The sequence below is a fragment of the Pipistrellus hanaki genome (genome assembly GCF_964339955.1).
Source record: "Pipistrellus hanaki genome assembly, chromosome: 12".
Taxonomy (NCBI): domain Eukaryota; kingdom Metazoa; phylum Chordata; class Mammalia; order Chiroptera; family Vespertilionidae; genus Pipistrellus; species Pipistrellus hanaki.
Genome location: NC_140514.1, coordinates 33,263,124 through 33,278,229, shown reverse-complemented (window position 1 = coordinate 33,278,229; position 15,106 = coordinate 33,263,124).

Sequence of the window (15,106 nt, the reverse complement as noted above, 5' to 3'; positions counted from 1 at the left end):
CCCCTCCACCACAGCTACTCAGGTGGGACAACTTTGAGGTGACTGTCCTACTAGACTTCAGAGATGTCCAGTGGGATTCAGCTCCAGCTGCGCTTGAAAAGTCCCCTTCATGGATGTTTCTGACTCTAGACTTCTTCTTGAGTTTGGTTTGTCTCCTCTAACAATGGTACACAGGGAAACTAAGGGTTTTCTTGTGTCTGTGTAAGCCAACACAAACACAAGTGGACCCCTCAACAGTGGATCACAATACCAGAAAGTGGAGATCCCCGTGTAGGTTCCACACCATCACAACACTCATCCGAGCACCCAGCATGGTGCCAGGCCTGGGGAGACACTTAGTGTTTGTGGAATGCATAAATGTGGATAATGACATGCCATCTCATGTTCTTGAGAAGTATTAGCACTTTGGGGAGATTTTTCCCTGCAGGATCACACTTTAAGCGTAGCCAGGCCAATGCCCTCAGGAGTGATATTTTCTCCTGGTCCGCACACCAGAAAGAACTAAATTGTTGGGTGTGTATAAAAAGTCTTGAGTGTTATGACTGGGTATAGCCACCTTAAGAAAGCTACGTGGTCATGTGAATGAAAAGTCATGAAAATGTACTCTCACTCCTGAAAATTCACCCAAAAGAAAAATCCTCATATGAAGGAGATAATTGCAATGATGGGAATGAGAAAAGAATTTGGGTGGGGATGAGAGATTCCTTAACATAACACAGAAGAGCAGACTCAGTTCTCCTTGGACCTTCTGTGATGTTCAGCCTGAGAAAGGGGAAGATCGTGTTTGGATACTGCAGAGGAGATGGCAGAGAGCGGAGTTGGGCTGGAGTGGTCAGGGCAAGCCAAGCATCCTGTGTTGGAATTTTCTTCTATGACAGCTCAAATCCTCACTTTATAAATACACTTTCAAATTAAAGTAGAAAGCATAATAAACTGCACAAACATGAGATAAAAGTAAACACAGCTGTGTCACCATCTCACAGATCAAGATATAGGACATTACCTGAACCCCAAAGCTGCGCTTGCTCCCCTTCCCAGGAATCTCCCCCTCAGGTAACTACTCTTCTGACACCTATCACCACAGATTAGTTTTGCCTGTTTGAGAACTTTATGTAAGGAGACCATAGAGTTTGTACCGTTTTATGTCTATTGTCTTCCACTCAACATTAGGACCTTGAGCTCCATCCATGTTGTTGTGGGACCAATGGCTTGTTCTTTTTTGTTGTTGTCTAGTATTCCACCAAATGATTATTTATGTAGCCAAGACTTCGTTTAAGTTAATCCTTTACGGGTTTGAGGTGAACAGATGAGAAGTACTTAAAGAGTGTGGAGGCAGAGAGAAGCTTAAGGAAATTCATTGTTAGGAGCTCACAGGATTGTAGGAGATGTTTTGAACTCTCAGGGTCCTTGAATCAAACTTTTGGGGAAACTTCAGCTAACTCTCTGAGGACAAGGGATGGCTCTGGGATACAGTAACTATGGGGCAGGCACTCTGTTAAGCATTCAAAACTCTTCACATCAATGAATCCTCATAACGACTCCTCTTGGTATTAATGGACCATTTTAAAGATGAGAAAACTGAGGCTTTGTGAGGCAAATAACTTTCCCAACAACTGCAATGGGTATGTAGAAATATGAGGAAGTATAATTAGAAGTGGAAAAAAATTGAATAAATGTGTAGATAAACTGATTATGAATACAAAGACCAGAAGGGATGGCTATATGAAAATATTTTTAAGTTGTTTAAGATTAGTGAAGTTATAGGGGCTTCAAAAAGTCTTCCACTATTATATTAATTTTTCAATGAAAAGGTGATTTGAAAAAAGCACTTTAAATCCTTCTTTGTACCTCCCAAACCACCATAATCGATCCTTTTAACTCAGTTTGGCCTCCTCACGATTTCTCTTTCTCAGATCAGATTAGATTGCCTATCTAGTTTCTCCCGCAATCTTACTTTCTCCACACATACACACGCCCTGTTTTGCGAGATGAGGACTCTTTGTGGAGTGTCAGCTCTTTGCTTAGGAAGCCTTGCTCTGGTTTGATAATTTTCTGCTGTGTGCTCGTAAAAACGACTGGGGCACTTACGGTTCTACATAAATAAAAACACTGCTACCTAGTTGTCTGGGAGATGGTCCCTCCTCCCCTCCAGCCTGTGAGTCTGGTTTGTGCAGCTTGTGCTCTAGTCTCCAGAAAGCTCCAACCCCAGAGATTGGCCCTTGGCATGTCCAAGGTGCAGGCAGCAGCGTCTGAGGTGGGGGCAGGTGGCTGTGCTGCTGGCAAGCCTCTGCTCTCCAGATTGACTTTGCCCACTCTATCATTACAGGTATCGATCCAGCTTTTTCCTTAAGACCCTAGATAACAGAGGCTCACACCAAGCAGAAGTGGATGTCCTTCTCCTCTAAACTGTCCAGGACTGATAGAGGGGCTCCCTCCTGTCAGCGACCCAGGTTCCCCTTCTATTTTGGTTGCTTTGCTGAATTTCAGGTGTTGCCTTCATCTGTTTTCTCCAAGATGGCTCACCACCATCTTGTATGGGGGAAAGGAGTAGGGAGGGCACAGCCCGCCCTTTAACATCCTGACCAGGCATTGCCCCCATCAACCCTGGCATAAGAGGCAGGACACATTACAGGAACATAGCCACAGAAAGCAGTAGCTAAGCATGTGGACTTTGGGCCAGACCACCTGGGTTTAAATTCTGGTTCTACCACTTACCAGCTCATTAACCTTGGATAAATTATTCAGCCATTCCATGCCTCTGTTTCTTTACTTGTACAGTGGGGATGATGATGAATAGCACTATCTCCTAATCATTGCTGAGACTTAAATGGGCTACTATGTAAAAACCGGAGGCTTTACATTTACATATCAATTAAATTTATATGTTGTATATAAGTTTATATATTAGATGTAAAACATAAATGGGCTATTATGTGGAAAGTGCTAAGAGCAGTGTCTGCCATACAATGGGTACCATATATATATATATATATGTGTGTGTGTGTGTGTATATATATATATATATATACATATATATATAGTATAATTATTATGATGGTGGTATGGTGATGGTGATGATGTTGATGGTGATGGTGATGACTATGGTAGTGGTGATGGTGCTAGTGTTGCTGGTGAAGGCAGTGATAGTGATGCTGTGGTGTGACTGCAAGAGCTTATGAAAACCAGATTACAGTGAAGTGAGGAGTCTTGTATCCCTGACACCTGGCCTTGTACTCCAGTGTTGAGCTCATTTGGAGTTCCCAGTGCACCGTGGAGGTGCCTTCTGGTGATGAGCCCCACCTGGATTACAGCAGATCCTGGTACAAAGCCACGCCAGGGCTGATGCTGCCAGTTCCTGGGCAAAATGACCTCAGTGTGGGCCAAATGAAACCACTTCTAATTCAAGGGAGATGTCACCAACTCTATTTAGGATGCAATATGGCATAAGATGTTCCTATTCTTGCCCTTTGCTTTCTGCAGCATGGTGGGGTAAGAGGTCTCTGGGTGGGGTTCCAGAAAAGGATGAAAGAGCAATTGTATTCTTTCATGGCTACCAACATCATTTCAATGCTGAGGACTCCCAAATTTATAAATCCAGCCCTTAACTCCCCCAAACTCCAGGTTAAGCCTGACTCCCACTTTCCTGGCTGTCTAAGAGTAAGCTCAAATACATCACAGCCAAAAACAAACACCACCAAAAAAAAATAAATAAATAACAAAAAAAAACAAACACCCTTATCTCCCCCAACCCGTTCCCACTGCCCCGGTGGTCTCCCTCCCAGACCTCCCCCGCCTGAGTCAATGGCACTCTCATTCACTCATTTGCTCAGGCCAAACATCTCGGAATCATCGTTGGTTTTTTCCTCCCTCCCCCTCACTCCTCTACACCCGATCCATTAGCAAGGCTTTTGGGTTCTACTTATCAAATACCATACCTCATCAATTCTAAGATACATGATAATATCTATGAATTCAGAATGTATCATGCAATCGCATGCCGTAGTTTAATTAACGGCATTTTTCTTCCTTAGTAAAATCTGACTGCCTCCACGAACAGTCTGGTCCAACCCACCCCACATCATTGCAGGGCCTTCCTGACTTACCCCCTGTTTCCGTCTGGCTCCACTTCAGTCTACTCAGCGTGCAGCAGCCGGAGAGATCTTTTACATTGTAAATTAATTCACCCTACTCCATTGCTCAGAAGGTTTCATCAGCTTCCCATTATACTCAGAGTAAATCCCTGCCATGCTTTACTGCAGCGCGAGGCGCTCCATGACCTGGCTTCTCTCCTCAGACCACTGCCCCCCTTTCTTTCGATGCTCCAGCCATCCCCTGAACTTCCTTACAATTCCCAGAATGGATCCAGCTCATTCTCCTCAGAGGGCCTTTGCATGCTTGTTCCCTCTGGAAAACCCTTCCACCAGAACATCCTCGGCTCTTCCTTCCCTTCACTAAGGTTTTGTTCAACTATCCCCCTTCCTTGAGACCTTCCCCGACCATGCTAGCTAAAACAAACAAAAAAATCACCCTACCCTCATTTATTTTGCTCTATAGAAATCTATATAAAAATCATGTGATTTTCTAGTTTTAGGTGTGTTTTGTGGTGGTGGTGGTGGTAGTTGATTTTTGCTTACTTGCTTCTCTCTGTCTCCCCTACTACATGTGGATTCCATAAAAGCAGGTACCTTGCTTATTTCCCCCAGCACCTGACATGTATTAGGTGCTCAATAGATACTTGTTGAATGAATGAATGAATGAATGAATGACGAGTCAGAAAAGAAGGTTAGATAACATCACCTCCAGAGACTCCTGTTTGCCCACTCTTTCTTCAGGAAGAAAGAGCCATTGTATCAGCCACCCCTGCTGGGTGGGGTTACAGAAGAGATGTGGGTTGTTTTAATTTAGCTTCAAGGTCAGGCTTTATGAATTTTTAATTTATTCATACCCCACCTCATTCCACAAAGGATTAGATGTGGCTTACAGGAAACACACAGTGTGTTAGGAGGAGGCAAAGGACCAACCAGAATCGATCATCCAGACAACAAAGTCTTATACATCCAGGGTATTTGGGGGCAAGTGTATCTCTGAGTTCGGTGGCCAAAAGCAAAAGGCACAGAACTTCCTATGAAACTAAGTGAGGATTCCAAAAGGGAAGTGGGACTGCGGCTGATGGGAAACTGTAGGTGACTCTTTAGAGGAGCTGGGCAGGTGGCCCTAGTCTTAGTTTTGGAAGTGGAGAGGAAGGAATGGCTGGGAGGGAGGATTCACTTTGAAATTCCAGCTCTGTGAATGGCCACACCTCCATTTTGTCAGCAAGCTGGGCCTCAGCAAACCAGTCGATGAGCCCACGTAGAGAACCCCAGCCTTGTCATCTCCCCTCTTCTCCCTGTGAGGGATGCATCACCCATATTCCACTCTGTGGATGAGTAAGTTGGAGACATTCAAGGCAGTTCCATTTTGCATTACCCCCTTGTATTCACAGGTCTAACCTAAATTTTGTCTGAGCTTAGCCTTTAGCTGGTTCATTGTATTGGAACGTGGCAGACGGTTTGGAGTTTAGTTCACTTTGTGAACTTGGTTAATTACACAAGGGCCATTGTTCCAGGAATGTTACTCCTCAGGATGAGCTGACATGACCGATCTGGACAGGTTTATTTGGCAGTCATTTGTGAGGCAACTGACTGCGCCTAGTTTACTGCTTTCTGAGTTGCATCTCCCTCAATGTGGATACTGCACCAAGGGTGCACAAACCAAGGTGCCACTTCCAGGGCAGAGCACCCAAGTGCTGCAGGAGTGGCTTAGGCATCCTGTATCCTAACCCTCCTCATCACTGTTACCACACCTCTAGGCAGGCTCCAGGCCATGGTCAGAGCCCTGGGTGGCCTGTCAATCTCCTCAAGGGATTGCTCTGCAATGTTAATGGCGTTTCTAGACCCATTTCTCTCCGGAGGAGGTGGGTCTTAAGCCTTGTGGGATAAGGGATTGACTTTACGTGAAGGAGATTGATTTGGATTTGCCTCTGGGACCCTCACTCATACTCCCTGATGGCTGGTGGTGTCTGCAATCAGGGGGGCCTTCTCTTGAAGAAAATCACATTCTAGAAACGCAGTGATTACAGCCTAATGAGTTTAAGAGAAGACAAGATCAGAAGATGTTTTTTTTTTCCTATGCTTTAGCTATAAAATCCCTACCAATGAATTTAACATGCTAGAGAACAAATTACTGTTTACATTTTCCTGCACACACCAGCTAAGAAACCCATTTGTGGTCATCATCAAGGAGGCCAAGAACAACCTTTGAGAGGGATTGGCAGCAGGTGGCATGATGGGTGATGCAGGGGCACAGGTAATGCTATAGCCAGTTAAATAACAGTAGTAGGGAATAGTGGTAAGACCTATATTGTTTACTTTTTAAACTTTATTTAAAAAACCTTCAGTGAGATATTAAAAGGCCAGCAGGTGCAACAATGCTACTGTTTAATTACTAAGGGTTCCAAATCACCACGGAACTGCGAGGAGCAGCAGCAGCGTTGCTACCCTTATGATAGTTGGACTTTATAAGGGATCTTCAAGTGCACAGGCTTATTGATTGACAAGAAACATGTACACAAGTCCCTGTTTTCTGCCCACTATTCTAAATCTTTAAGGCTAACTCCGATGCAGACCACACACTTAGTAATACGTCTTAAAATCATATAGTTTCTATAGACACAGGTTCCCCAAAAAATATTTGCCTGGGACTCTGCACAACCTTAGTATCTCTTCTTACCAATGCCAAAGTTGTTCCTTTGGGTTCAAGAAACAGCTACCCACAGCCAGGTCCCCAAGCCTCCCATGAAGCCATTCCCCTCATCTGCAACTGGTTCTCAGTATTTGAAAATCCCATTCTGGTGGTGATAGTCCCCAACCAAGGAGTACCCTTCCCCAAGGTCAATAGAAGTGTCCACCTCTAGAGCTAAAAACCCTCTTATACATCATTTTCCAGGCTGTTAGTCCCACGATGTACCCACCCTGCTTCCTTTCCTGTCATTCCAGTTTCAAAAAAGAAAGATCCAGGGGCCATCTACCCACCCTGTGTATGGCAAGTGTGAATCAACAAGGTTTGAAATCAAAACCGCTTATCTCAAAAACTGACCACCCTCTTGTAAGACAGATAACCTTGGACAAGTTGCTTAACAGAAGTTTCAACTTCCTTTTATGTATAAGAACAGGTCTCTTTAGTTTGTACAAGTTGGTTTAGAATTCAGTGCATTAACACAGACGAGCCCAGTGCAGTGCCTGGCACGAATGCCACCTGTGCAGTGAGCATCAGGTTCCTTGTCTTCTCTTGAGCAACAGCAACTTCAGTTGCTTCTCAGCAGGTGATCTTTGCCCATTTGGTTCGTGAAAACCATACTTTTCCTGAAGGTGCTTTACAAATGCTGGGTTCCTCTGGGTCAGGTTCTGGTGCAGGTGCTGGGTCGCAGGATCAGATGTACAGTGACACGTGCTGAGGGAGAACAAACCCAGACTGGATGATTTTCTTTTGCTGAAGCCCCCTAAGACAGAAACAAAAATGCCACTGCTAATTTGGAAGGTTAAAAGCAAAGCTCATGAAACATTCAAGCAACTGCTAATGAAGGCCCAGGGAGGAGGACATCATGCTTTGGGAGACAGACTTCCCTGCTGTTAGAGAGGTTCTCCAGGTTCATAGTCTCTCCAGGTTGGGACAGCATGGAGGCAGAACCATTACATCTATTGTAACAACGGCTCTCAGGAGTTCAGCACCTGAAGGCTTACCAAAGCGATTCAACTATACATGGCCCTACAATTGCCCGAGTCAATAAATTGTGCATTATCTTCATCCCCAAAGAAAACGTGAGGCCCTGGTGTCAAAATGCCACTCTTCCTGCTCTACCCTCTGCTCAGCACAAAGTTCATATTGTGTTAATCCGTTAGGAGAAACTGTTTTTTTTCTTCAATTGTATACCAAGCTCAAGAGGATAACAGATAAAACATCCCTGAAGCTGTCAGCAGGGAGAAGAGGCTCAGGCTTTGACTCCTTCAGAAGCCAGATGCTCTCTTTCACCAAGACTCCATAGAAAACAAAGTTACACTGTGGTGAGAAGGCACAGGGAGAAACCCATCTGCTTCTTCTCAAGCTTCTAAAGGGGTACCGGGGCAATCAGCAAGTCTTTGCAATGCAAGGAGCCCTGGGGGTTCTTCACTCCGACCTCCCATGTCTTGGTTGACATCCCTGATTACTTTGTTGTGTATTTACTAAAAAATAAGAACAATCTTTTACATAACCACAAACACCCATTGGAATCAGTAAATAAGATGGCTACATTACAACCATCTAATTTTTATACAATATTCAAGTTTTGCTGATTGTCTCAAATATGTTCTTTATAGTAAAAGGATTCAGACCAGGATCATATGTTCTTAGTGGTCAAGTCTCTTTAGTCTTCTTCATTCTGGGACAATTCTTCCAACTTTCCTTGATTTTCATAACCTTGACACCTTTGAAGATCACAGACAACTCATTTCATAGAATTTGTGTTTGTCTCATGTTTCCACACAAATAGGTTCATGTAATGCATCTTGGGTAGTCATGTCACAGTGATGATTCTGTGTGCTTGCCATTGCATTTTATCAGGTGGCACATGATTTCACCTTGTCCCATTACTGGTGATACTAACTTTGATCACTTGATTAAGGTGATGTCTTCCAGTTTCTACCATATCAATTATTATTTTTCCCTTTATAACAAGTAACTATTTTATAGGGAAATTCATTTATTAATTTATTTATATCGGTATGGTAGATTCTTTATCTTATTAAATAGATTATAATTCATTACATCGTTTTTTGAATGCTCACATTGTTCCTGATACATCCAGTGGGAGTTCTCTAAAGTGGACTTTTGTGTCTTTTGTCAAGTTCCCATCATTCCTTGAGTGCCTTTTTACTCTTTGGGACAAGATTTTCCAGGTTCATGTACTTCCTCTGCTCCAACCATAGAATTGGCTATTTTCTAAGAAACCCCAATTCCTCTTAGAGAAGAAATATATTTGCAAATCAAGACCTGAGTCATTCTGATTCTTGTTTCCCATCCCTGTAACACAGTGATTTCCAACCTTTTCATTCTCGTGGCACACATAGACTAATTACTAAAATTCTATGGCACACCAAAAAAATATATTTTTTGCTGATTTAACAAAAAAAAAGGTATAATTTTGATTAATTCACACAGATGGCTATTGTGTTGGCCCTTCCCCCTCTCTCTCTAATTTAACAATCCCTAAGGGTAAAGAGATCAGTGCTTCTGACTCAATAGTCATGTTTATTTTTAAAATTGCATGTTTTAAAAATTCTTGCAGAATACCAGTGTGTAGCAGCACAACGGTTGAAAATCACTGCTCTACATGACATAGGAACCGGCCAAAGCCTGTCTGTGAGCTTGGCAGAGCCTGAACTCAGGGCACACAAGCTTCTAGTCTTGCCGTGGACGAGCAGTCCCAGGCCTTCCTGTGCCACTGGGGAAGTCTCTGGTTGCAGGGTGAGCCCTAAGCAGTAGGACCAGACCAGCTCCAAGTCCTCTATCTAACCCCCCACTTCTACCCCTGAGAGGGGCCAAAGGGAGGTCTGCCCACGTGGGGGCTTCAGAGCTAAACTTGAGGGGTTCCAACAACCCCAAAACAAATCTTTCATGTCTGCCTCATGCAAATAGCTGAGGAGGGAAGTTGCAAAGAGAAAACTAGGAGAAAATGGAAAAGGGAGCATCTGACATACAACTGTGGCTTCGCTGCAGCAGACACACCAAAGCCGGTGAGGGCCATTTACCCCAGCAGGTGCTTTCCACAAACTTTGCTCAATCTCTTCTCTGTGCTGGGCACTGTCTCCAACTGAGGAGCTTAGTTCCAGCTCACAGCCTAGCAGAGGAAGACAAAGGGAAAGAAATATTACATAGAAGAGCAAGGGGGATTGGAGCCAGGCCTGGCCATGAGCTCCACCCGCCATTTCTAAAGGCAGCAGGTAGGGGTGGGGTCTTCTCAGGCTCATCCCTGTCACCTCCGCAGGAGGAGGCCTCATAAAAAAAATGATCTTGCTGGGTGGACACTGTGGAAGGCAAAGGAGGAAGACCAGGCTGAAGGGATGGGCAAACATGCATTGGCAATTCTGTCCAGACTGAGTGGGACTGCTGTTCACTGAGGATGGAGAATTTGAGAGGGCACGTGGATGTTACTTCCTCAATGGCAGTGACAGGCCGTAGGTCCCTGAGACTATGAGACCATCCTCAGACAGAAGAGGACGAGATGACCAGAGAAAGATGTTGCCTTTTGAGACAGCAGAAAGTAGAACTTTTCTAGGGAGACGAGGGTGAGGAAAATAAGGTGGCCAGGTGAGAGGCTAGATTATAGGGAGCTTTTGTATGAATTAGGAAACGGTGCCCCTTCTGGGTACACAGCCCAGCAAGTGAGAGGTGCGTTGTGTTTTTTATTTTGTTTTTTAAAATTTTTTTATTGATTTTTAGAGAGAGAGGAATGAGAAGGAGAAAGAGAAACATCATTGTGAGAGGGAAACATGACTGGCTGCCTCCTGCATGTCCCCCACCGGCCCAAAACCAGGACATGGAACCGGCAACCTCTTGGTGCACAGGACGACGCTCAACCACTGAGCCACTCTGGCCAGGGCAAGGGGTGCTTTTGTGTAAAGAATAAAAATAATGTATCTTGTTCCACACCAGAGTACACAGCGTGGCAAATGGAGCTCTGTCGGAATTTCAGCCTCCTCTCATCCCCTCAGCAAGGTGCATTCGTGCCTTATGAAATCCACGCAGTGTCCCTGTGGTCCCAAGGGTTGGCCGAGTTGCTGTTGACTTTTGAATTTACTGCTTTTCCTCCATGGAGGGAAGTGTAGCCCCAGGAGCTCTGCCTCTCCTACTGGAGGTTTCCTGAGCCTGAGTTTGGCTGTGGGGAGAAGTGTCAGTGAAGTTCCGACCGACCGAGAGAGGAGGATCTCCCCATACTGAGAGAAGGAAGCACATTCCTGGTTCGTGATGGACAAGACGCCCAGGAGCGGAGGAGGAACTCCAGTGAGGACCACACCTGGCATGACCCAGGCAGGGAGATTGCACAAACTTACGAATGAGGAAGAAGGCAGGAGAGAGCATCCCTTTGGGGCCCAGGGAGAAACTCCCTCCCACCAGAGGCGGGTCAGCTGTTCTCCTGTGAAAGCTGTGGGGGAGGCGCCTGCATTCCCGAGGCAGCCAGTCAGGTCACACTCTGAGCCCCGAGCGGGAGGGAGAGTTGGGGTGACTGTCAGGCAGGTCCCAGGGCCCTGGGGTGCTTCACTTTCTTACTCCCGACCCCACCACTTTTCCTGTGACATGCGCTGAGGGCTGTGTGTCAGGCTGCCGGCGAGGGCTTATTCAAGCAGGACACTCTGGAGTCTAGATTCTGGCTTTACCATGGGCCTCAAAACCTGGTCACCTGCCTTGGCCCAGCAGATCTTGGCTGAGATCAGTGCATGGAGGAGAGGACACAGGAGGTGTGTGTGTGTGTGTGTGTGTGTGTGTGTGTGTGTGTGTAGGGAATGATGTAGAGCACATGTGTCAAACACAAGGCCCGCGGGCCAAATCCAGCCCGCCAGGCCTTGCAATGTGGCCCGCACCGCGCTGCCATCACTGCACTCCGCTGTCAGTTTATGACATTGTCAGTTTATGACTGTTCAGTAAACCATTCGGCCCGCGATTTAGGCTGGATTTTAGATTTTGGCCCCTTCTCTGATTGAGTTCGACACCCCTAATGTAGAGCCTCCATAAAGGGAATCTTGTGCACTGTGCATCTCCTCACTAGAGCATCTTTACCTGAAATTCATGGAACGTGGCTTCTCAGGTGAGATCATCCCCGTGGGAGTCACCACCTACGCTCACCTTAGTGTGCTCTGGTTTATGGGAGCAGGCGTTACTGAAAAGAGAAAGGGCTTGTGTTCAGTGGCTGTGCCAGCCACGGGGTGAGGGCTTTACAGGTGGACGAGAGGATCTGTCCTTCCGTGTGGGCTGTAGCTGTGTTCCCAGGTCTGGCCCCATGGAAGAAAGGAAAGCCCAAGAGGACTTCCTCCTTGTTGCTTATCCTGTTTCTTTCCCCAAGGATGTTCTCCTTCATCCTTTTACCTATCTTCCGGGAGCCACCTCTGTTCTGGATAACTCCAGCTCCTTACAGGCTTGTGACGTGGGAGTGAGCAGGGCAGAGGCCACAGTCCCATCTCTGAGAGCGAGGCCCACTGCCAGCCCTGAAGTCACTGAGTGTAGTAAGCAAGGCTGTGGGAGGTGAGTGATGGCCCGTGCCCCTGCCCTGCCCTCTGGAATCTCTCCCTCTTCCGTTAGGGTAGGGGTGTCGAACTCAATCAGAGAAGGGGCCAAAATCTAAAATCCAGCCTAAATCGCAGGCCGAATGGTTTACTGAACAGTCATAAACTGACAATGTCATAAACTGACAGCGGAGTGCAGTGATGACAGCGCGGTGCGGGCCACATTGCAAGGCCTGGCGGGCTGGATTTGGCCCGCGGGCCTTGTGTTTGACACATGTGCGTTAGGGCAAGCATGTCAAACTTGTGGCCCACAATGAATATTTTTGCAGCCCAGCCAATATAACGGTATGTAAGAAAACATTAATTTTTATCATTGTTCTGGTTCTATTTTATACTATACTTTCCTAAATAAACCTACGTTTCTATGAAAATTGAAGCTTGTGTTTTTTTGTGGCCCACATAAACTTAACCCTTGTTTATTTGGCCCGTGTTAGCCTTTGAGTTTGACATGCTTGCTTTAGGCATTTGTTGACCCACAAATGTCCTGCCACCTCAAGTGAGCTCTCCCCGGAGATGTCAGTGGAATTTCACAGCTACGCTGTCTAACGTCTGGTTCCTGGGAGTAGACTCAGAGCTGGGGTCTGTGCATACGTGATTAAGAAGGCGGGGCTCCCACAAGAAATCACAGGGGACTGAGGAAGCAGACGCGGTAGGTGTAGTAGAAGCAGCCAAGTAAGGCTGTGACCTCAGGTGAAGTTCGGCATCGGCCTGTTTCCCTCCCACCCCTTCCCTCACCCAGCGCTGGCGTTGAAATTACACCTTAGCATTTGCTCCACCTGGAGGGAAGGCTGCTGAGCTTTCAGACCGCATCAGTCCCGGCTAGAGGTGACCTTGGGGGCTTACACCTTCCCAGCACTTCCTGCTCCTGAAGGGGGAGGTGGCTCCATTCACCCCAGGGCAGGCCGCTGAGGAAGCCACAGGTGCAGGTTCCAAGCGAAGCACACAGCCGGGAAGAGGGACGGAGAGGACGTGGGTGGAGCATCATCAGAGAATGTGGAGGTGCAGGGGCAGCTAGCACCCCACAGGAATCAGCTGAGACGGGCTGGGCCTGAGAGCAGAAGACTAAGGGCTCCCACGCTGGTGGCAGGGTGGAGAGCCTGGGGACAGTGTTTGGCATCACTATGGGCATGCCCTAGAAGTCCTCTCAGGATCAAGCTTTTAGTGGAACCAGGGCGTTTTCATGGCAGAATCCAAGGCCTTCTTTTTCAGAATATTTCTCCCTCCCTTCCCACTCCTTCTCCTTCCTCTTATTACCTGTCCTTCTGAATGTCTATATCCTGTATATTGACAATCCCAAATAGGGAACCCACCTGTTTCCCCCACCCTGAAGGAGGAGGCAGCAGAACAATGGAGGAGAGCAATCTCATAGTGCTCTCTCTGCATGGGAACCTGGGAGACAGAAGCTTGGAATGCATTGTGATGCAAAGTGCACACCCAGGGTACTGATGTTGCAGAGCCTCCAAAGGTCAACACCAGGGCATGGGGATTGGTGCTGTCTAGTTCACCTTGCTTGGGACCTCCATGTTTTCAGCTTAACAATAACCCACAACCTTTGGACCAACTAAGGGACCTCCATGTTTTCAGAGTGCTAGCAGTTATGGAGCTCCATGGTGCACTGGACATAGAGAAAAAGATGCCAAGACAAAGCCCAGTCCTCAAAGAACTCACAGTCCATTGTGGGGGAAAGGAGAGCTACCCTGGAGATCATGGGAAGATGTCATCTGATAGATGCAAACTTGGGGTTCTCTGCGGCTGAAATCCTACTGCTGGAAATCAATTGCCTCGAAGGAAAACCTTGGGAAGCCGATGCCAACACGGCCCCGAGGAAAGTGCTCAGCCTTGGCTCTGCTTCAGAATCCCCTGGGAAGCTTTGAAAACCACCAGTAACCAGGCCCCTGGCTTACCCAGAAGTGGTGATTCGGAATCTCTGGGAAAGGTCTCAGCCATCAGCGTTATTTAAAGCTCCCCTAGTAATCCCAAAGTGAAGCAGGATGGAGGACCACTGGATGGAGCTTCATAGCCCCTGTCTCGGATCTTGCTCTAGAGGAGTGAGGCCCTTGGGGGACAGCCAGGATGGGAGATGGACCGATGAGTAAGCTGACAAACACAAAGTTTTCAAATGTTGTTTTATGTGTAGGTAACTCGGGGACCTGCCCGCTACTAGGAATACAGAGGGGGATTAGGACTGCCTCTCTCACACCTAAGGCTAACCAGCTGCCCTGGGATTGAAAGGCATTGAGAACATCTCCTTTCTTGCGGGGAAACCCTCTCCCCACCCCCACATGAAGGGATATGGCCTTGCCTGTGGCCCCAGCAAGTCAATCGTCATAGTTTATAGAACATTTCCCAAAATTCTAGGCAATGTATGGGATATGAAATTTTGTTGATATTAGGGTCATGATTCAAAAGTAATAGAACCAGTAGGAACAGGCAGAGAGTTCAATTGAAATAAACCCAGGGAAACTGACATACCGCTGCTTATCAAGACATTGGACACGTGGTAAGTGGGAATAGAACTCTTAACTGCCGCACACATGTTCACACACACACACACACACACACACACACACTTCAAACACAGATTTTTTTTTTTTTTTATCAGCAGGCATCATCACTCAGGATGAAGACAAGAATAAATTCCTTTAATTCTAAAATGCTCAGAAATTTATGTTACCCCTTGTTTTGGATTGGTCAGACTTGAGACCTTCAATAAGGAGAAGGCGCATGAACAAGAAGTTCTCTGAACTAGTCTT